General features: G+C 42.6%; 1 pseudogene; it reads left to right on the plus strand.

Moving 5' to 3' along the window:
- The first annotated feature begins 401 nt into the window (after positions 1-401).
- The window catches only part of LOC113350982, a 31,964-nt pseudogene continuing 8,624 nt past the window's right edge, over positions 402-23,741 (plus strand).

Here is a 23,741-nt window from a genome sequence, read left to right on the forward strand (position 1 = left end):
TCTATGGGGAAACGAATTCCTGGCTGGAACAAACGAGTAACCAATAAAAAGTACGCGCGTGTCAACAGAACCATTTGTTGATGGAGCCCACGGTGAATTTCGTGGGTTTTTTAAAAAGAAAGAGAAGGGTTTGTCTTTGGTTTCATTATTCATTTACTCTCTCTCCTGCTCAACGTAATTTCTTCTATTTTTTCTAAAATCAATCGAAGAACCACCACCCTTTTTCATCTCTGCAGTTTGGCGATCTCGAATATCTGCCATTGTTGGGATATATATAGTATAGCTTATTTTACATATATATATATAGAGAGAGCCATTGAGGGATAAGTGTTGAAGTCAATGCTCTGTAATTACTACTGAAATTAAATGATTTTTAATATCTTGGGTTTTGACAGGAAGAAATGGGTAACATGAAAGAGCCATTCAAAGGGGTAAAAGATGATAGACAGGGAAGAAAATTATGTTATAAAGATGATTGGACTCATGGCTTACATTCTGGCTTTAGGTAAATCAACTCTACTTTGAAATCTCATAACATAGATGGACTCTCAAAATATTTGCTTGGTCTTCATCATTTTTGCAGAATATTGGCTCCTACAACCTATATTTTTTTTGCATCTACACTACCTGTGATTGCATTTGGAGAGCAATTGAGTAAAGAAACAGGTCAGGGTTTAGCTACCATACATCTTCTTAATTATTTTGATAAACAGGATTGCGGACCTCCCAATAAGCTGATATGGTGGTGATTTTGCTTGTAGATGGAAGCTTGAGCACAGTGGAGACTCTAGCTTCAACTGCGATTTGTGGTATAATACAATCATTATTTGGTGGACAACCTATGCTAGTTGTAGGAGTCGCAGAGCCCACCATTATTATGTATGGTTATCTCTATATTTTCTCTAAAGGGAGAGAAGATTTAGGGTCCAAACTTTTTGTAGCTTGGGCTGGATGGTGAGAATTTTTCATTTCACCGTTTTTTAGAGCCATTGTTAAAACGTAAAAGTATATATATCTTGTAATTGTGATGTTTTTGTGTAGGGTTTGTATATGGACATCCCTTATGCTCTTTCTCCTTGCAATATTCAATGCTTGTACTATTATCACTAGATTTACAAGGATTGCTGGAGAACTTTTTGGCATGCTGATCGTGGTCCTTTTCATTCAAGAGGCGATTAAGGGAATGGTTAGTGAATTTGCGATTCCAAAGTCTGAAAATCCGAACGAAGAAAGATATCAATTTCAGTGGCTGTATACAAATGTGTTGGTTTTGGTAAAACACACCTTAACTTTCTTAGGGGATGTTAGGCAATATATATTATTATGATTACGGTCAATCAATGAGAATATCCTGTGACCGGTAAATAAGGGAAAATATATTCTATTACACCCCCTTAGTCTGAGCGGGAGAGGAACAAACGCTAAGACTAGAACGAAAACTAAGAAACAACTGACGTGGAAGACTCTTCGTGAAGATATCAGCATACTGATTTTCTGAAGGGATGTGCAAGACGCGAATGTCACCAATACGAACTCTTTCACGAACGAAGTGGATATCAATCTCTACATGCTTAGTGCGTTGATGTTGAACCGGATCACCAGACATGTAGATAGCACTCACATTGTCACAATATACCATAGTAGCACGCCGTAATGGTATATGTAACTCAAGAAGTAGATTCCGTAGCCAGGTTGTTTCAGCCACCGCATTAGCGACACCTCTGTATTCTTCTTCGGCATTGGAACGGGACACAGTTGCTTGACGTTTTGAGGACCATGATACAAGATTGTCCCCAAGAAATATGCAGTAACCAGAGGTTGAGCGTCGTGAGTCAGGACAACCCGCCCAATCAGCATCAGAGTAGGCGATTAGGGCAGAAATATTCGAAACTGATAGTGGCAAACCGTGATCAATAGTGCCATGAAGATATCGAATAATGCGCTTGATGGCTTGCATGTGAGGCTCCCGAGGATCGTGCATAAATAAACATACCTGCTGGACTGCATAAGAGATATCCGGTCGAGTGAAAGTAAGGTATTGTAGCGCCCAGGACAGACTTCTGTATAAAGTAGGATCCGAAATTGCTGGACCAGAAGTAGCGCTCAGCTTAGAATGTGTGTCGACCGGAGTTGCTACTGGATTGCAGTTCATGCACGAGCAATAATATCCTTTGTATAGAGCGACTGAGATTAAAACAACCCTGAGGAATAACGAGCGGCACTAATACCCAAAAAATGATGCAACGGGCCAAGATCAGTCATAGAAAATTCCCGTTTCATCAGGTCAATAAAACGGGATATGAGAGCATCAGTAGAGGCAGTGAGTATGATATCATCAACATACAATAATAAGTATGCAGTATCCCTACCAGACCGGTAAATGAAAAGACATGGATCACAAACACTACCCCGAAAACCACAACCTGTTTGAGACCATAAAGGGATCGACGAAGACGACAAACATAATCAGGGCGTGTAGGGTCAACAAAACCTGGAGGTTGAAACATATAAACTGTCTCGGACAAGTCCCCATGAAGAAAGGAATTCTTGACATCCAACTGATGAATCGGCCAAGATCTGGATGTGGCAATGCTGAGAACGGTACGAATAGTGGCTGGCTTAACAACCGGACTAAAAGTCTCAAAACAATCAACCCCAACCTGTTGCGACTTACCGTTGGCAACAAGACGGGCTTTGTGTCGCTGCAATGTACCATCTGCATTAAACTTGTGACGAAATAACCACATGGAGCGAATAATATGAGCACCAAGGGGTCGTGGTACTAGGTCCCAAGTGTGTGCTTTTAACATAGCAATGAACTCATCTAGCATGTCCTTGGTCCAGTTGGGATCTCGAAGAGCATAAAGGTGAGATTTTGGCAGATTGGATATAAGTTGTGGTGTTTCCACATTAAGATTCAGTCGATGTGTGGGACGAAAGATGCCACGAGAGGCACGGGTGACAGGTCGAGAAGAGGTGACTGAAGTGTCAGGGACAGACGGAGTGGGGGAGGATGGTGTATCTGCCCGGGCAGGGCAGGCAGGGGTCGTGGTAGGGACAGACCCTGCTGGATCGCAGTTGTCAGAAACTGTAGGTCTGGAATCTGGGTGTGCAGTGGAGTGGAGTCGAGCTGTTGTGGGGGAACGACGATGGGGAGGAGTATAGAGTTTCTACGGAGCGGAATCTGGTGGGGAAATGACGGGATTGTGCTGTGTAGTTGGTAGTTGCTGTGCAACAGGAACTGGTGGAGGGGTGACGGGATGTTGCTGTGCAGCTGAATGTTGCTATACAGCGGAAATTTGTTGTGTAGAAGCGACGGAAGATGGCTGGGAAGGAGGGAGGTTGGTCTGAGGGTTAGGAGTTGTTGGATAGAGAAGACGAATGGGAATAAGAGGGAAAGTTGATGTGGAAGGAGGCTCTGGACTGTGGGATGCGATGGGAAGTTTTTCTTTGAAGGGAAAAACGTTTTCATCAAACGTCACATGTCGAGATAAGATGATCTTGTGAGTGGCTAAGTCAAGACAACGATAGCCACGATGATGTGTTGGGAAACCAAGAAAAACACACTTAGTAGAACGAGGAGAAAGCTTATGAGGAGTGGTGGTGGATAGGTTGGGATAGCAAAGACAACCAAAAATACGAATATGAGAGTACTTTGGTTGTCGTTGATAAAGAATTGAAACTGGAGAAGCGTAATCGAGGATTTTGGAAGGGAGTATGTTATGGAGGTAGACGGCCATATGAAGGGAGTCGGCCCAATAGGTGGGAGGGATCGAGGCATGAGACATAATCGTGCGAGTTATGTCATTGACACGATGAATCATTCGCTCGGCCTTGCCGTTTTGAGAGGAGGTATGAGGGCATGAAAAACGGAAAACTGACCCATTTTGGTGAGCAAAATCATGAAATGAGGAGTTGTCGAATTCACGACCCATGTCACATTGAAAAGATTTGATTTCTCGTTCAAACTGAGTTTTAACGAAAGAGCGAAATTCTAAGAACTTGGTATAAACTTGGGATTTTAATTTGAGAGGAAAGATCCATAGATAATTTGTGAAGTCATCTAGCAATATAAGATAGTAATTGAAACCAGTCTCAACATGCAATGGAGATGTCCATAAGTCGCTATGAATTATATCAAATGGGGAAAAAGTGACAGAGTTTGAATCAGAAAATGGAAGACGAATATGTTTACTAACTTGACAGGAATGACAAAGTTTAGTAGACTGATTTTTATTACATAGAACTGAAGATTTTGCACGTAAATTATTTAAGATAGCTTTCCCTGGGTGGCCAAGACGGTTGTGCCAAACATCATAGGAGCACGTGACAAGGGATATCGGATGAGGCAAGACCGAAGTTGAAGGTGGCACGGCAGAAGGAGTAATAGGGTAAAGCTCCCCGGAACTATTACATCGAAGAAGAATCTTCCTCGAACTCAAATCCTTCACAGAAAAACCAGATGGGTCAAATTCAACAGACACATGATTATCAGTGGTGAATTTACGAACGGAAACCAAATTTTTGATAATGTCAGGAGCAACAAGAGTGTCTTTTAGCTTTAGGGTGTGGGATGGAATGTCTATGAACTTGGTACCGGAAGCAGTGACTGGAATACTGTTACCATTGCCAACTAAGATGGAACGAACATTGCTAGTATTAAAAACAGTGTTTAGAGTACCTGAGTCTGCGGTGAGATGCGATGTGGCACCGGTATCCATATAAAAAGCGTCTTCAGGTGAGTGTAAACTCATGGAGCTGTACGCTTCGGCAATGTCACTGGGATGAAGGTATTCCGTGGATGGAGTGAGATATGCCTGTCCACGTCCAATACTGGAAGGTCGACCGCGTGACTGTCCATTGCGTCCATGGCCTCGGTAGGAGCCGTGACTGAAAGGTTGCTGCCATGCTGTTTCCGGAGGTGCTGTGGGATACGGACAAGGCGGCGTTGCCCACTGTGGTGTCCAGTGATTGCTGTAAGCTGTATTTGGTGCACGATACATCTGGTAAAGATGCGGTGGAGTTGGCAGCATTGGTGGAGTCGCAGCTGAGGAGGACGATCGACTGCTACTGTGTTTTGGCTGGGCCTGAGCGCTGTGAGCGCTGAGTTCCACGATCTGTGGTCGAAGTTGTAGCTGCAAGCACTGTAGGTGAAGACGGACAGGTCTGTTGAGAGAGGCGGATCTCTTCGGTTCGCATATGTGAGCGAGCGGCATCGAATGTAGGCATAGCTTGTTGGATAAAGGAGGCCACCGTGTTGTATTCCTCCGGAAGGCCGTTGACGAGTTGAATCACAAGTCGTTTATCATCCATGGGAAAATCAAGATCACGTAATCGATCGGATATGGATTTAAGTTTATCACAGTAATCATCAATACTAGTGCAATCAACAAACTTAAGGTTAAAAAACTGACGTTCAAGAGTCGCAGCGCGGTTACCTTTGTTATCTTGAAAAAGTTTCTTGAGATGATTCCAAATCTCTTGAGCAATTTTGCCAGATTTTAGGACGGTGAGCATTAAATCCTTGGTCATGGTGGAGAACATCCATGGACGACAGAGAGCGTCAAGTTGAAGCACGGTGGGAGCGTCGACATCCGGTGGTGGTGCGGATCCATTGATGAGAAAAAGAAGGCGATGATCCTGAAGATGAAGCTCGAACAGAAAAACCAAAGAAGAGTATTCATCCTTTTTGATATCTAGGAGAATAGGGATGAGGGTTTTAATGTTGTTGATAGTAAACGCCGGGTGTAGTGTCTTTTTATCTCCTGCCATGGTTGTTGTTGTTGAAGAAGAAGAGAAAATGGAAGAGGAAAAAGAGGATCATGTAGTTAGGCTGATACCATGTTGGTTTTGGTAAAACACGCCTTAACTTCCTTAGAGGGATGTTAGGAAATATATATTATTATGATTACGGTCAATCAATGAGAATATCCAATGACCGGTAAATAAGGGAAAATATATTCTATTAAAATGGATTGTTGGGACTGATATTCACCTTTGGACTTCTCTTTACTGCTTTGAAGAGTCGAAGGGCCAGGTCTTGGCGTTACGGCAGAGGTACGAAAACTATCTAACTGATCTATAACATTTTCACTTCTTTTAAGAGTAACTTGGAATTTGAAAACATCTTCAAACTCTATTATTACAGGGTTCCTCAGAAGCTTTATTGCAGACTATGGGGTTCCTTTCATAGTTATGGTGTGGAAAGCAATATCATTCAGTATTCCAAGCAAAGTTCCATCAGGAGTTCCACGAAGGCTTTATACTCCTCTTCCATGGGAATCTGCATCGTTGTATCATTGGACAGTCATCAAAGTAATTATCTGGATCAACGTACTTGCATAAATTCCAATTACTTGATCTATATGGCTGAAGTGTTTTATGGAAACTACAGGATATGGGAAAAGTCCCACCGGTGTACATTTTTGCAGCCATTATACCAGCTGTAATGGTAGCTGCTTTGTACTTTTTCGACCACACTATTGTTTCTCAGATGGCACAACAGAAGGAATTTAACCTAAAGAAACCATCTGCTTACCACTACGACATGTTGTTACTCGGTTTTATGGTATGATTAATTACCAAGATTATTCAGATTGGTCCATGTGTATACATATATCTCACCATCAGACACGTGTATATAGAAATATACGTGGAAAGCATGCAGGCCAAGACATCAAAATACGATGCACTACAGAACACCAAATAAACCCCAAGGAGTTACTTTATCTCATCCCCAAAAGAAGCTAAGATCAACGGTGGAGAGAAAGTTAGCTGACACGGACGTGACAGGGGCAGAAGACACTTGTCTGACACGACCAGGCATCTTAACTACCCTCATTAAACACTCTGAGCAGTATACGTGTCGATCAACCCGTGGGACGAGCGAGGATGTCTCTGCGTGATCAAGTGGCAAACGCAGACCTCTGCGTGATGGACACAAGACACTAGAAGATAAGGTTCCAACGGCATTCAGAGATGGGTCCCGCACTCTAACCCTATAAATACCCCCTCTCCACCAAGAGGAAGGGGGATCGGAAAAATCAGGAAGGGAAGGAGAGAGAGATTTAGAGTGTAAGTTAATCCTTTAGAAGAGAAAACATGTAAACCCAAAAGTCATTCGACTACTCTTGTAACCGTGAAGAACATAGTGAAACAACAAACCCCGTGGACGTAGGCCTTAGTGCTGAACCACGTAAACCTCGGTCTTGTTTACATTTCAGCACTTTATATTTCCTAACCCCATGGATCTTTACTTGTATGTTTTTTTCTTTGTTTTTACCTATATCCCGTGCGCAAACGCCCCGCATGGAGTTGTTAGATGAGGCTGATAAACCCGAAGGTTTTGAGCCAAGGAATCAACACTAAGATATCATCATCACAAATCACTCTAGATTACGATGATTGGTTGTGAGCATTCGGATGCCTTCGTGATTTGAGTGTTCACAATTTGGCGCTAGAAACAGGGACTTCGTCCCGGTAAAAGATTTATCTTGTCCTGTGATTTCATTTAAAGGCATATGATTGCTCTGATTTATTAGCTCGGACCGTATAGATCATTTGTTAACTTTATTATATTCAAAAACCACCTATTATCTTCGATAAGATTTATTGTTTTGATCCATGGATTTACGTTTTCTTTAGATCTCGTGCGAACCCGTCTCTCAGGGGGTTTTCGTAGTTTTTTAAAGGATCTACTTGCATTTTTAAAAGGATCTCTTTAATAAAACTTTAACCCGTGTATTGTAACTCGTATGTATTAATCCTCTCCTGGAAGATATTTCGCCAACTAACCCGATTCACGCGGATATTCCCGTTTTTCGTTGTTTGAAATTCCTTGTGCAGAAAGAACGGATTGTGAGTAAAGAAGGCGAGTTTCTGCGAGATTTCATTGTCGACAAAAGGACCCGTGATGGAAAAGACGCAGGAAGCAGGAAAATCCAAAGCTTTGTCAAAGGAAACACCCAGGACAACCCCGGTCATCACCCGAAGCAAGCAGAAAGGAGACAAAGCTAAAATGACCAGTCAAAGGCAAGATACTGCGGAAATCACTTCACCTATGAACGCTAATTCAGTTGCAGCCGGCTCTCAGAGCAGCGGCAAAAGTACGGTGCGGCTGCGGTAGTCCCGAAGGCTGCAGAGGCTAGCAAAACTTGTGCTATGAATCAACTTCATCAACCAAGAGAAAGGGTGGATGAATCCAGAACATTCCAACCCGTGCACCTTCCAACTTTTGGAATGCCACCAACAAATGATCAAAATCAAACCATACCGGCGGCTCTAGCACCGCAGAGGGGCACTCACCCCATTTGGAAATGCCAGCAACCGAAGCTGAACCTCTGCCACCTTTAGTGCAGACCGTAGAGGAAGGCGGCACCATGGCCGTAGTGGCACGCGCTGGGACTCCCAATCAGGGGTCCAACCAATCACATCGACTGATGGCTGAGCTTGAGGAATGAAGAAGAGCCAGCAGGTTTACGCAGATGTCTGTAGCCTGTTGGCCAGAGAAAATCAAGATTTAAAGGAGCGGATTGCTCTAAGCACGAAGACCAGCCAACAACTTGATGAAGCAAATTCCAAAGCACCAGAGCCAAACCGAGACCGTAGAGTCGTCATAGCGGCTAATGAGACGCGACTAGGGGAAGTAGCGTATCCGACCCGGATTATGACGACGGAGAATCAGACGGTAACGAGCAGAAGAACTTAGGGCACCACCGCGCGATGGAAGAGCTACGAGATGAGATGATGGCCGAGATCAGGCAATTAAAAATAGACAAGGCGGGGGGAGGTTAGAAGAGGTCATGAGAGAAGCTAACTCTACACGCCCTTAACTCATCGCTTGGCCAACACCCCTATTCCACTGAAATGCCCTGTCCCAACGTTCGAATGCTATGATGGATCCAGACCCTGCTGCACATATTCGGTATACAACCGTGTCTTAGCTAGATGGGGTCAGAACGACGCCGTACTCTGCAGATACTTCCCGTCAAGCCTGAAGGGATCGGCATTATCATGGTTTGATAATCTGCCACCAACTCCATCCACTCATACGACCAACTCGCAGAGAAATTCTTAAGAACATACATGTACAACAAGACTGTAAACACCGGAATGGATAAGCTCTTTTCACTAGCGATTGGCTACAAGGAAACCACGAGGGAGTACACTAACAGATGGCACAAGATCTGCCAAGCCATAGGGAGCGTGGACCCAGTGGTAAGCATCAATTGCTACAAATGGGGATTAGACCGAATGAGTCCCCTATTTGTTGAATTCATGGAGCGTGCCTAAGACAGAGGGAGATCTTCGAATAATTATCGAAAAGCACGCTCGACTTGAAGAAATTCAACGGGAAAACCCGAGGGCATATCCGCAGAGATCTCACCGCACCAATTCAGCAGAACAAACCAATGGGGCCAAAAGGAGTTGCTCAGTGGAGAGACCTCACGAAGATAGGAAGGAACGAAGGGATGAACGAAGAAAGGTGACCGAAAATTCGAAGATCAAGTTTACACGAAACTCAACGCTAGCTATGCTCGTATCCTACGAGAGATCAAAGGGAGGGAAAACCTGGAGTGGCCATGGTCTAAGGGAAAGCAGCCCCCGAGATCCGAGAAGTCTAAAGATTACTGTGAATATCATTGTTTCAACGGACACCAGACCGAAAATGCAAGAACCTTAAAATAATGATCCAAAAATTAATTGATGCGGGAGAGCTCAAACATTACGTACGAAAGGATGTTACCGAGGATAGATCCAAGCGAACCAAACCAGTCCAACTTCCGGAAGGAAACCGACAATCAACACCATCTCGTGTTCTGAAGCCACAGGGCCCTCACTTACAGCGCAGATAGGAAAGAGGTTACGGAAGCAATTCGAAGACCGCTGCGAATTGTATAAGGTCGATGGGATAGTGTGGACGAGCACGAAGAATGGATGGAATCTCCTATCATCTTCGATGCCGAATATCGAAGAAGATATGGAAGACCATAACGATCCCTTGGTCCTAACACTACCAGTAGCTGGATGTAACCTCAAAAAGATCCTCATAGACGGGGGAAGCTCCGTAAACGTCCTATTTTACGATGCATTCAAACGGATGAAGCTCCATGATGAACAGTTAATGACCTCTTATTACACCATCTACGGATTCAATGGAGCACCACGAAGCCCTTGGGAGACATCGTGTTGCAGGTTAACGCAGGGCCCATGAAACTAGAAACCCGATTCAGTGTGGTGGACACCCCTTCCCCCTACAACGCTATTATTGGACGAAAATGGATACATAAACTCAAAGGAGTTGCGGCAACGTACCACCAATATCTCAGATTCCAACACCTGAGGGAGTAATGGAAATCAAGGGAGATCGGGTCACTACGAAGAGTGCCAGGCCACTCAGGATCATATCAACAACGAGCAAGAAGCAGCGAAAAATCCGAAGAGTAAAAAATAAAGAAACCGCGAAAGAGAAGGCCATAGACCTGTTCCTCAAGGAAACTACAGGGAAGGGCTTGACGAAATGATAATGTCCTAAGCACAGACAAGTACTTCAACAACCAGCGAAGACAGAAACACGCTAAATAGCAATTAAAGAACGTCCCAGTCCTCGGAAATCCGAAGCCTGTGTTCACACCAGTGGAGCCCGTAAAGAAATCAACATAGGAACGGAAGAAAACCCGAAGATGATCAAAATAGGGACCATAATGGACGAAGGAAGAGAAATTCTTAACCAAATTACTTAAGGAATACGCGTGTTCGCCTGGAAGCTAGGAGATATGCCGGGGATTGACCCAAAAGTAATCCAACACGAGCTACGCATCAAACCGGGCACGCCCCCGTTCAGGCAGAAAATACGAAAAGTAGCTCCAGAGTATCATGAGGCAGTAGAAACAGAACTTCGGAAACTACTAGACGCAGGATTTATCAAGGAAGTCAAGTACCTACCTGGATCTCCAACATGGTCATTGTTCCTAAGAAAAATGGAGGGGTTAGAATATGCATCGACTTTACTAATCTCAACAAGGCATGTCCAAAGGACAGCTATCCCCTGCCGAGCATAGATCAGCTGGTAGAAGCAGTAGAAGGATATGAAGAACTGTCATTCATGGATGGACATTCTGGCTACAACCAAGTGCCCTGGCAGAAGAAGATCAGCCACACACAGCGTTCTACACCCCACATGGCCTTTATTGCTACACTAGAATGCCCTTCGGACTTCGAAACGCAGGGGAACATACCAAGAATGGTCCGATGCTATATTCAAGCCATGGATTGGAGGAAGAACCTTAGAAGTCTACGTTGACGACATGCTCGTCAAAAGTAAGCTGAGGGATGATCACCACCAGGCTATCTGAGAAATATCTTCGAAGCAATGAGAACATCACATGAAGTGGAATCCGAGAAATGTACTTCGGTGTAAACCTCGGGGAAATTCATCGGGTATCTGGTAACAAAAAGGGGCATCGCGAGTAGACCCATCAAAGATGCCATAGTAGAAATGCCGTCCTCGAACGATTTAAAGGGTACAGAAACTCAATGGATCCTAGCAGCTTTGGGCAGATTTATTGCCCGATCCTCGACATGCAAACATTTCTTCAATTCTAAAAAAGGGAGCAGGTTCGAATGGACCGTTGAATGCGAGGAATCATTCCAAAAAATCAAAGAACACCTAGCTTCAATTCCGATCCTGCAGAAGCCAGATCCTGATGAGGTTTTGGCATTGTACATCACAGCAGCAACAGAAGACGCAGTCAGCGCAGTGTTGGTCAAAACCAATACGAAGATAGAAACCCTCTATTACGTCAGCAATACCCTCAATTCTGCGGAAAGGAACTATACCAAGATCGAACAGCTCATCCTCGTATTGGTATGGGCTACTAAAAAGCTGAGAACCTACTTTCTAACTCACCTCGTCAGGGTCCCATGCAAAGCACCATTGGAAGAAGTCCTCAAAAGCACGGGAAAAGTGGGCATAATAGCCAAATGGAACACCCATCTGGACCAATTCAACATCATTCATGAAATTCAACATTCTCGGAAGTCCCAAGTTCTGGCGGATTTCTTAGCAGACCTCCCCCTTGACAACGACGAAGAGATTAAGGGAATACCAGAAGCCGAGGAAGAAAACAAGGATCCAATGGATATCCTCGAACCCGCGAGTCAAAGACAATGGGAAGTCTTCGTCGACGGATCCAAAAATAAGGAAGGAGCAGGAATAGGCATTGTCATCATCACCCCAACCGGAGAAAGGATTATACAGGCACTTAGGTTAGAATTCAAAGAGCATACCAACAAAATCGTTGAATACGAAGCTGTCGTACATGCCCTCTGTCTAATAATAGAGATGGGGGTAACCGATGTAAGGCTGACAAGTGATTCGTAGCTTGTCATACGGAAAATAGGGATCGAGTATAACGTGTACGATGACACTCTCTCAGCTTACATGGCCTTGGTCCAAACATTGGCATCGCAAATCCCGAACATCAAGTTCCGGCACTTATGCAGAAGGGACCTCAGGCACGCGGATGCCCTAGCATATATATCATCCATGCTGAGGGATAAAAACGTCGAAGCTATTAAGGGTATACGAGCCTTCGATTGCATCTCAATCTCCTTCGCTACCAATCAAGATACAGTGGAAGAAAATATCGAAGACCAGGTAGGAGAAGACATCCATAACGATTTTGACGAAGAAGATATCCTGTCAAGAGAAAATCAAGATGAAGACTTCAGCAACGAAGATGATTGGAGAGTGATGATCCATGCCTTTCTCGAAAAGGGAAGTTTACCTGCGGATCAGAAACAAGCTAGGAAGATACTCTCCAAAGTAGGAAGATATGATCTTCGGGATGGGGTCCTGTACAAGAAATCCTTCCTCGGACCATTACTACGTTGCTTGTCCCGGAAAGAGGGGCATCGAATTCTAAACGATATCCATTATGGTGACGCGGGGAATCATAGCGGCATGATATCACTAGCTGACAAAGCAAAAACGCAAGGATATTACTAGACGACAATGATACAGGATGCCGCGAGGATGTCCCGACGGTGTGAAGAATGTCAGCGCTTCGCCAAAAAGATCCACGCGCCGGAAACAATGTTAAACTCCGTCAATAGCCCGTGGCCATTTGCAAAATGGGGCGTAGACATCGTCGGGCCTTTCATCGAAGGATCAGGTAAAAGACGATTTTTGATAGTAGCCACGGACTACTTCAGTAAATGGGTGGAGGCTAAGGCCTTGTCCAGGATCAGAGACGTGGATGGGTTTACTTTCATATTCCAGAACATCATTTGCAGATTCGGTATACCCGCTGAAATTGTGTATGATAATGGTAAGCAATTACAGGGGAAAAATATAGACATGCTCTTCGATACTTTCAAGATAAGAAAGAAAAAGTCCACCCCCATATACCCTCAAAGCAACGGACAAGCGGAAGCTACCAACAAGACCCTCGCCCTTATACTCAAAAAACAATTAGACGAGCATAAAGGGAGATGGTGTGAACAGCTGCACAATGTGTTATGGGCATACAGGACAACGCGAAGATCCGCCACCGGGGAATCCCCGTTTCTTCTAACTTATGGAGCTGAAGCAGTCATCCCTACGGAAATCCTCATGCCAACCACGAAGACCGAAGCTTGGGAGAAAAACCTCACGACAGATATGATGTTAGAAAGATTTGACGACTTGGAAGGAAGAAGGGAAGCAGCATTACAAAAGACGGAAAATTATCAACGAAGACTAGCAAGGGATTACAACAAAAAGGTAAAGCTTCGGAATTTTGTAGAAGGGAAATATGTGTTGAGAACAATCCCACGGTATCAGCAAGAAAAGAGATGGGGAAAATTAGCACCTACGTGGGGAGGACCTTTTATAATACACGATGTTACGGGTAGCGGTTCCTACTACCTTCGTAATCTAAAAGGCGAGGTCCTCCGGCATCCTTGGAATGCTAAGTGGCTCAAACCATACTTCCCATAGGAGAAACGCAGACTTGCATCTGCTTGGAGTGTACCAGAAGAAGAAGGGAGCCTGACCGCTCCACATGTTTCTATCTCTGGAAGAGGAATTGCAGGCCTCAACCTATCAATCAAACAAGCTTTCAAATTATCAATTCAACGAAATCTATCGACAATATTGGGGAAAGTAGTTAATCTACAATCTCTCAAGGCTCCCCCATCAGTGTCCATAAGTGTAAGACCAGGGGGAATGCACCCAGCAGAAAGAGATACCCAACTAATCTTAAAGAAACGGGTCGACGGAATGGGTGTGTAAATATTTTAACCCCATATCCTAGAACGTTGCCTCGGCCCCCACCGTCTGGGAATCCTCTGGCCTAGGATTCGCCAGCGGGGTGACAGGTCTCAAGACGATCACGAAGGTACCTCCCTTCAGTATCGCACCCAAACACTTAAAAAAATTTGATTTTTTCACAATGCTTAAAATAAAAACAAACCAACATTGCAGGTATATCAAGAAAAGGATCCATTTCATAAAGGATTAACTTACAAAGGATGATTACAAAAAGTGAAAGGCCAATTCAAGGAAGAATACACATCAAAAAATATTCCTTTTACATGATACTAGCAAAAAATATTCTTGTTACATAATTACAAAAAAGGGAGGATAATAATGCTGCGGTCTCTACCTAGATAATGCCGCCCCATCAGCAGGATTGTTCGGAAGACTAGAAGGGACACTCCCACCAGATGAGGGTCCCGAGGAGGCAGGCATGGCAGCAGGAACTGGACGACGCGGATAGTTTTTCACAAGACCATGCTCGTTCTTTATGCCAAGTTCTATCTTCTCCAGCATCTTGTTCGTTTCCTCAGCCAATTGACACCGAGCCTTGTGCTTAATAACTGCCGTCCGCTGTTGGGCCTGGGATAACAACGAAGATAGACGATTCACTTCTCTAGAAGCAGCACCAACGGCCTCCTCGCGTGTTGCCGCCAAACTCTTAAAATGGTTGGTATGTTCTTCCTGCTGCGTTAAGGAAAATCGAGCCTTTTCCAATTTTTCATTCGCAACGCGGAGTTGTCCCTCGAGCTCTGAAAAAGACAACACCAGGGAGTTAGCACAGAAAAGACACAATCACACTCGATGAAATAGGGTTATACCTTCAACACAAGCCGAAGCCTCTTCATACTCATTAACAACCGCATCTCGCGCTTCATCAAGATGTTCATATTCCGCGGATAATTTCTTATAGTCTAGTTGAAGGTTGGTGAGAGTAAATTGACAGGCATCTAATTCTACCTGCTTCATCGAATCCATGTGACGAAGGTGGTCGACTTCTTTATTTATCTCTGATACCCCTTTGCTAAGTCGGTACATACACACTTCAAGATTTCTCTCAGACTCATCCTGACGAGCTACTTCAGCGCGGGACGCGGCAAGGGCATTGCTGAGAGCACAGACTTCGGCACGTGCATCGTCTCTTTCTCTGGCAAGACATAGTATACTGTCCTTAACTCCTGGAATAGGAATAGACCGAGCCTTCTGTAATTCTTCTTCCAGAAGCTGAATCCTAGACTCCAACAAGGAAGTACGCTCACGGGATTCCCGCAGACTATCACGTGTCCACAGTAGCGTACCATTAAATAAAGCACGGTCATGGTTATACAGATTTTGCATGTCGACCATCTGAACATGCCTTGCGCGCCATACCTCAGCCCGAGCATCCCATTTTTTGGCTTCACTCTTAATTTTCTCAACAAGATCTTTAATACGAGATCTTTTCCGTGCTCTTTCGTTTCGAAGCCATATCAGCTCGGGGACGCCGCCCACTGGAGATAGGGTGGGGAGACTCAGACAGAACAACTAAGAAATAGAGGAACGACGACACACTGCGAGGGAAAAAGAGAAAAAAGAACCAAACCTGTTGGTGGGCCCGGAAAGGTGTATAAAATTAAGCGCAATAAAAACGGGGGCCTACAGTAATACCGCAAGTGCACGGTCGTCAGCTGTAGCTCGTGCAAGTACGGGTCGATCCACAGAGATCGGGTGTGTTTTGGAGTGTTTAGCTAATTGGTTTCCTAAATTGCTATTGGGCTATGAAGCCTTTTGGCTTAAATTGGGCTTTGAGTACTAATGGGTTTGATAACAATAAAATGAACTGAGCTTGGGCTCAGTTATCTTTGAAGTGTAAATGGGCTTTGGCCTTACAGGGAACTGAACTTGGGCTCAACAGTTCACTTGTGAATTGGGCTCAGTGTCTTTTGTTGTGAACTGGGCTTTGGATTCAGTTGGCTGCAGGAGCTGGACTTGGCTTGGCAGGATAAGAAGTGACCACAGCAGCAGCAACCTTGGCAGCAACCTTGGCAGAGGCAACTCAGCAGCAGGCACCAGTAGCAGCAGTACTGCAGCTACACAGCAGGTAGTAGCAGCAGCAGGAGCAAGGGCTGCACAGCAAGTGAAGGCAGCAGAACAAGAAAAGAAGTAGCAATGCAGCAGCAGCACAAGTGCTGTCAGCAGAAGCAGTGCAGGAGAAAGAAGTGCAGGCAAGTGCAACAGCAACAGCAATGCAGAGCAAAAGCAACAGCAGCTACACAAGCAGTGCACAGCAGCACAAGAGAGCACACGCAGGGAAAGCAAATACAGCAACGACCTAAGCCACAGAAAACAGTGCAAGCAAAGATGAACAAAAGCAACAGAAAACAAAATGAAAGATACAACAGGGCAACAGCAAAAGCAAAGAACAAAACAAGATAACCAAGGCCTAAGGCCAAGGGCAGGGATGTGGTGAAGCTGAAATGAAGCAAGGCTAGGCAGATACAGGAAACAATAGAATGGAAGAAAACTAGCTTGCTATGAGCACTAGTTTCTCCCAATGCTCAATCAAAGTGCAACCTAAGCATACACAGGGAATGGCAAGAAAATCAGCTTGCTTTAAGCACTGATTTCTTCCATTACACAATTAGTTCAAAGCTCTAAGATATCTAGCCTAGCATTCCAACAAATGTGACATCAAATTACATAAAACAGTGAACATTACATGGCAGTGAGAGCAGCAACACACATGAACATAACTAACTGACTAACAATGATCAAAACTGAAATACTAACGGAATTAATTTAACCTAACATGATACTTAACACATTAACATTAATAGTGAATAACATAAGCAAGAAATTAACAGTGACAAAGTAAGAACACATAAGCACATTTAACAGTGAAACATGAAATTGAAAATTAAAGGACATGAAAGTCCTGGATGTTGGCTACTCCAAGCATAACTATACAACATACCCACAGTCTTATATATACCCACAACACATTAGGGTTCTACAAAAAAAATTCCCAAACTGACAGAGCTAGGGTTGGTGAATTCTTACCTAATTTGATGTAGCAACATCAAATTGAACGCAACCCATTACTCTACTTGTCCTTCTCTACCTCTCCATGCCTTCAATTTCACTCTAGCTCAACCCAATTTACCTATTTCACACTTTAGGGTTTCGGTTGAAAATGTGTGAAATAAGTGAATTAGATGGACTAGGGGGATGGGAACAATGATGGGTTATCATTGTTTGACGTGGTGACAGAGGTGGTGGCGAGCAGGTGGTGACAGAGGTGGAGAAGGTGGTGGCAGGACATGGTTGAAGGGAGATGGTTCTGCAGAGGGGTGGGTGGAGGAGAAGGTCGACTGGTTGGGAGAAGGGGTTGTTGGTTAGTTGGATGGTGCTCGGTCACTAGGGTGTGGGGTGTATCTAGTTTTGATGTTCTGTGACTCTGAGCTGCGAGATGCGAAGATGTTGGTAGATCGGACGGTGATGCGGAGGCAAGCGATGAGCGACCGTTGGATTATATGATACAACAAAATCAACGATGCCAGATGGAGTTAGGTGTTGTAGTGTAGGCGGAGATATCAAACTTTGATGAACAGCAATGGAGCGACCGTTGGATTCAACTACCATCTAATCTGAAGGCTTGGAATTTCAGCGCTGTGGTGCTCGCAGAGACATCAGATTTTGATTCTATGAAGGAGCGACCGTCGGATGCTTCTGAGAAATGATCTGATGGCTGAGAACGGAGGCGCTTTTGTGTGTAGAAAATGAGGTTGTGCGCACCATTCTTCGCGGCTTCCTTGCGTAATTTCTCCCGGCTTTTCACTACTTTTCTGCTCTTTTCGCTCCGCGACTCATCCGAACTTTATTTACTACCTAAATGAAAAATTAATTAATAAAAAATATTTATTCTTGAAAACAATGAAAATACAGAATATGGGATAAAATGTAGAATTAATGCAAAAAGATGAGTTAAAATGCCAACAAAAGGGATAAATATATACAATATTTGGCACTCATCAAATACCCCCAAACCTGAATTTTACTTGTCCTCAAGTAAAACAAAACTAAGGAAATCCTAACTATACCACTGTCGCTGGTCTCTCGAATGCATTTAGCGTATGCACTAAGCCTTTTAAACCACTAAGTGTCCCTAGTGGACGAGTTGAAGTCTCGTGAAGGTTTACCAGAGGTGTGCCTACAAACCTAAGGACAAAATATAAGCTCTATTCCATCAAATGTGACATGTGCAAAACAGTTAAGCTCACAGCAAAATGGAGATGTCAATCTAGCTATCGAAGGCACAATCCTAGCACTGATAACAAATAAGGACATGTGATAAGAGTGTAAAGTGTATCTACACATGTGTAAAGAAAGATCTGAAGTTATGACTACTAATCACCAAGAGATAGTTTCTCAGGCTAAGAACTGAGGTCGAAATCTAGCTAGCTGTCCGGACTTTACGAGAATTGTGAATGAGTTGGAGGTATTTCACAATTACTCGCGTTGTACATCAATGGCATACACCCTCCTTGCTTATTACAACGAAACACAAAGATGACTATTTACATGACTCTTATTTACATTGACAATCTCTTTTATTTTTGGAACAAGAGATGATGGAATTGAAAATACTTGATTTTTTGGTATTTTTCTGATTTTTTTTTTTTTTTTGAATTATACATCGTTTTTTTTTTTTTTTTTTTTTTTTTTTTTTTGAACTGAAACACTTTTGATACAAAAGGAAAAAAAAATTACATGACACTTTGCAAGAGGTAGCCCTTTTTGATGCACCCAGTTAAATTCGATGGTTGTCTTTCTTAATGTAACCTCCACCTTCTATCCCAACCAACCAAAGAACAAGCTAGTCAAGTTTCGTTCAGTATTCTAAAGTGATTGGCAATCGTAACTTCCTATCAACACCTTGAAGATCGAGGCCATACATGTATTGGTAGATCGTGCGCGTGCAAATTTTTCTTACTATGTGAATTGTGCTAGAATCAGGGTGCCTAAATATCTAGACTAAGACTCCTAATAAAAATACATATTTGCACAAGAGTCAACATTTCAAGGTAAATGAGCTCCATTTTTATGATTTTTCATTTTTTAATTTTTTTGAATTTTGATTTTTTAATTTTTTTGGAATTTTTCAATTTTTTCAAAAAGAAGAAGGAGTTTGTTTTTAATTATAGCATATATCGTGGTATCTACTCTATACCCCCAAACCTAAACTAAACATTGTCCTCAATGTTTCAAAATATGGAAAGAATTAAATGCAACATATGGAAAGGGACATGCTGAGTAGAGTAAAAGGAGGAGAATACCCGATTTCGGCGAAAGCAGAATTAAAACTCCGTTATTCAAGGCAAAAATCCAACATATTTCAGCCGAGATCATATTGGATTAGCAAAATATATACAAAAGGAACAAAAGGGTTTTTTTTTAAAATTTTATCTACTGGATTATATACAAAAAAATTCACCATACACTAAAAGTCTAAAGAGTTGAGGATCAACCCAAAAGACGAAGTGTAGACACAAAGGAAGTTTCAAAACACTAAAATTGGACTTAAATGGGAATGAGAGTGAAAAACCGAATGAATCACCCCTAAACCTAAATTGTTCAACAGGTTTACTTTTAAGCACAAAATCTTTTAATTTTAAGGGTTCAGGATTCAAAAGGTCTAACTCATAATGGACTGTTTTCGGGATGGGCAAACATGCAATTTCCAACTGTGGCTCTTTAAAAGTGTTATATTTTGAAGCAAAATAGTCCAAGAGGACTTGGGAAGCACACAGTTCCAATCCTAGATTAGGAATTTTCAGAAAAAATGGTTTTACAATATTGGCACAAACCAAATCTAGGTTGGGTGGAAGGCCACCAAATTGTGACTCATGTAGAAGAATAGGCATATCATTATCAATCAAATCAAAATCTTCTAACTCATCTACACATGTCACATCATGCTCACAATCATCAATCACATTGGCAAGATTACAATCAGAATTATCAACATCATCAACAGATTTATTTTCGTGTATCGGCACATCAGGGGAAACATCACATGGAATACTAGAAGAAATATCATGCATTAAGGTCGGGGCAGAGAAGCCTAATGTATTTGAACCCAAAGGTTCCATAACATTTTCAGTATAGACATGTTCTTCTAACATAACATCATAATCATCATCATCATCATGATAGGAATTTTGCAATCAAGGATAATTTTCAATCCTAAGGTCGGAGCTATTACAAGAATAAAACTCTAATTCATGGGGATGATTCATAGTGGTGTTGTTCCTGTTTCCCTAACGGATTCCCATTGATGGGTTTTTCTGCAATCTCGGCTAAAAAAATTCCATGCATCATCCACAGATTTATCAATAAACTCACCATACACATAGATTCAACCATGGTTCGAGATTTAAAGTCTAGTCCCTCATAGAGGATGACGACAAGTCTCCACTTCTCAATTCCATGGTGCGGACATTCACTCAACAAATCATTAAAACGTTCAAAAATAGTGAAAAACAGTTTCCTCATCCAATTGGACAAAACAATTGATTACTTTGACGAAATAGCGATGGTCCTATGATGTGGAAAAAATTTTTTGGAAAAATTGATTAGTGAGTTGTTCCAAGTGGTGATTGATTGTGGTCTCAAACCGTAAAACCATGTTTTGGCCCTTTCTTTTAAAGAAAATGTAAACAAACGCAATTTCAGAGAGTCTTCGGACATATGACAGGTTGCATAGTCCGACAAATTTGTTCAAACTCTCTTACATGAGTATAGGGGTTCTCAGAATCGAACCCTCGAAATATAGGAAGTATTTGTATCTGTTGCATTTATTTTAAAAGGGTTATTGGTTGAGGTAAGACAATACATGATAATGGAATTTGTATTGATGGATACATGTATTCATGGAGAGCACGAGGTTGGTCATTTTTGAAATGACACAAAGCCCACTATTTGGTTTTAATGGGTTTTCAAAAAAAATTTGGTTTTTATGGGAAAATTTTGAAAAGAAAATTTGGTTAAAAATGGGAGCAAAGAAATTTTTTTTGGTTTTTTTTTTCGTTTTTTTTATTGGTTTTTTTTTTTTTTTTTTTTTAAAGGAAATAAAATTAAGAAAATAAAATTTGGTTTTTTAAAATGGGAGCAAGCCCACTGTGCAAGCCTCTAATGAAATGGAATGAAGGCTGCGGCCTACGAAAATCCAAGTTTTAAATTTTGAAAGTTTAATTTGGCCCAGTTGGTTAAGGCCCGACGTTTGTTTTAAAACTTTGGTTTCGAGGTCCACTTACAAGTCCATAATCAGTTATAAGCTCAGTTGGGTTTAAACCCAGAGTCCAAAATACAAGTCAAATGGAAGAATTTAAACAAGCCCACACAAAATAAATACAAGCCCACAAATTAAACAAACAAGCCCACAAATAATTAATTACAAACCCAAAATAAAAAGATAAAAAGCCCAAAAAATTGGGTTAATTATTACAAGCCCACAATTAAAAATTTGGAAGCCCACAGGTTGGGTTCTCTCAATTGAATGGGTTTAGGCTTACCTTTGTAGCACAGCCCAGCTGCTCTGATATTGTTGCAAAAACCCAGTTGGGTTTTGGTTCTTTTCCTTGGTGGCGTCCCAGCAGAGGAAAAACAGGTTCAGAACAGCAGGTCCAACAGCAAATGAAGTGAAGCAGATGCAGATGCAAATGCTATGAAATGAAATACAAAATAGCTACGAAAAACACAGATAAAACACAGCACCAATCCCCGGCAACGGCGCCAAAAACTTGGTGGGCCCGGAAAGGTGTATAAAATTAAGCGCAATAAAAACGGGGGCCTACAGTAATACCGCAAGTGCACGGTCGTCAGCTGTAGCTCGTGCAAGTACGGGTCGATCCACAGAGATCGGGTGTGTTTTGGAGTGTTTAGCTAATTGGTTTCCTAAATTGCTATTGGGCTATGAAGCCTTTTGGCTTAAATTGGGCTTTGAGTACTAATGGGTTTGATAACAATAAAATGAACTGAGCTTGGGCTCAGTTATCTTTGAAGTGTAAATGGGCTTTGGCCTTACAGGGAACTGAACTTGGGCTCAACAGTTCACTTGTGAATTGGGCTCAGTGTCTTTTGTTGTGAACTGGGCTTTGGATTCAGTTGGCTGCAGGAGCTGGACTTGGCTTGGCAGGATAAGAAGTGACCACAGCAGCAGCAACCTTGGCAGCAACCTTGGCAGAGGCAACTCAGCAGCAGGCACCAGTAGCAGCAGTACTGCAGCTACACAGCAGGTAGTAGCAGCAGCAGGAGCAAGGGCTGCACAGCAAGTGAAGGCAGCAGAACAAGAAAAGAAGTAGCAATGCAGCAGCAGCACAAGTGCTGCTCAGCAGAAGCAGTGCAGGAGAAAGAAGTGCAGGGCAAGTGCAACAGCAACAGCAACAGCAATTGCAGAGCAAAAGCAACAGCAGCTACACAAGCAGTGCACAGCAGCACAAGAGAGCACACAGCAGGGGAAAGCAAATAGCAGCAAAGACCTAAGCCACAGAAAACAGTGCAAGCAAAGATGAACAAAAGCAACAGAAAACAAAATGAAAGATACAACAGGGCAACAGCAAAAGCAAAGAACAAAACAAGATAACCAAGGCCTAAGGCCAAGGGCAGGGATGTGGTGAAGCTGAAATGAAGCAAGGCTAGGCAGAATACAGGCAAACAAATAGAATGGGAAGAAAACTAGCTTGCTATGAGCACTAGTTTCTCCCAATGCTCAATCAAAGTGCAACCTAAGCATACACAGGGAATGGCAAGAAAATCAGCTTGCTTTAAGCACTGATTTCTTCCATTACACAATTAGTTCAAAGCTCTAAGATATCTAGCCTAGCATTCCAACAAATGTGACATCAAATTACATAAAACAGTGAACATTACATGGCAGTGAGCAGCAACACACATGAACATAACTAACTGACTAACAATGATCAAAACTGAAATACTAACAGGAATTAATTTAACCTAACATGATACTTAACACATTAACATTAATAGTGAATAACATAAGCAAGAAATTAACAGTGACAAAGTAAGAACACATAAGCACATTTAACAGTGAAACATGAAATTGAAAATTAACAGGACATGAAAGTCCTGGATGTTGGCTACTCCAAGCATAACTATTACAACATACCCACAGTCTTATATATACCCACAACACATTAGGGTTCTACAAAAAAAATTCCCAAACTGACAGAGCTAGGGTTGGTGAATTCTTACCTAATTTGATGTAGCAACATCAAATTGAACGCAACCCATTACTCTACTTGTCCTTCTCTACCTCTCCATGCCTTCAATTTCACTCTAGCTCAACCCAATTTACCTATTTCACACTTTAGGGTTTCGGTTGAAAATGTGTGAAATAAGTGAATTAGATGGACTAGGGGGATGGGAACAATGATGGGTTATC

Source organism: Papaver somniferum, chromosome 2 (genome assembly GCF_003573695.1).
Source record: "Papaver somniferum cultivar HN1 chromosome 2, ASM357369v1, whole genome shotgun sequence".
Taxonomy (NCBI): Eukaryota; Viridiplantae; Streptophyta; class Magnoliopsida; order Ranunculales; family Papaveraceae; genus Papaver; species Papaver somniferum.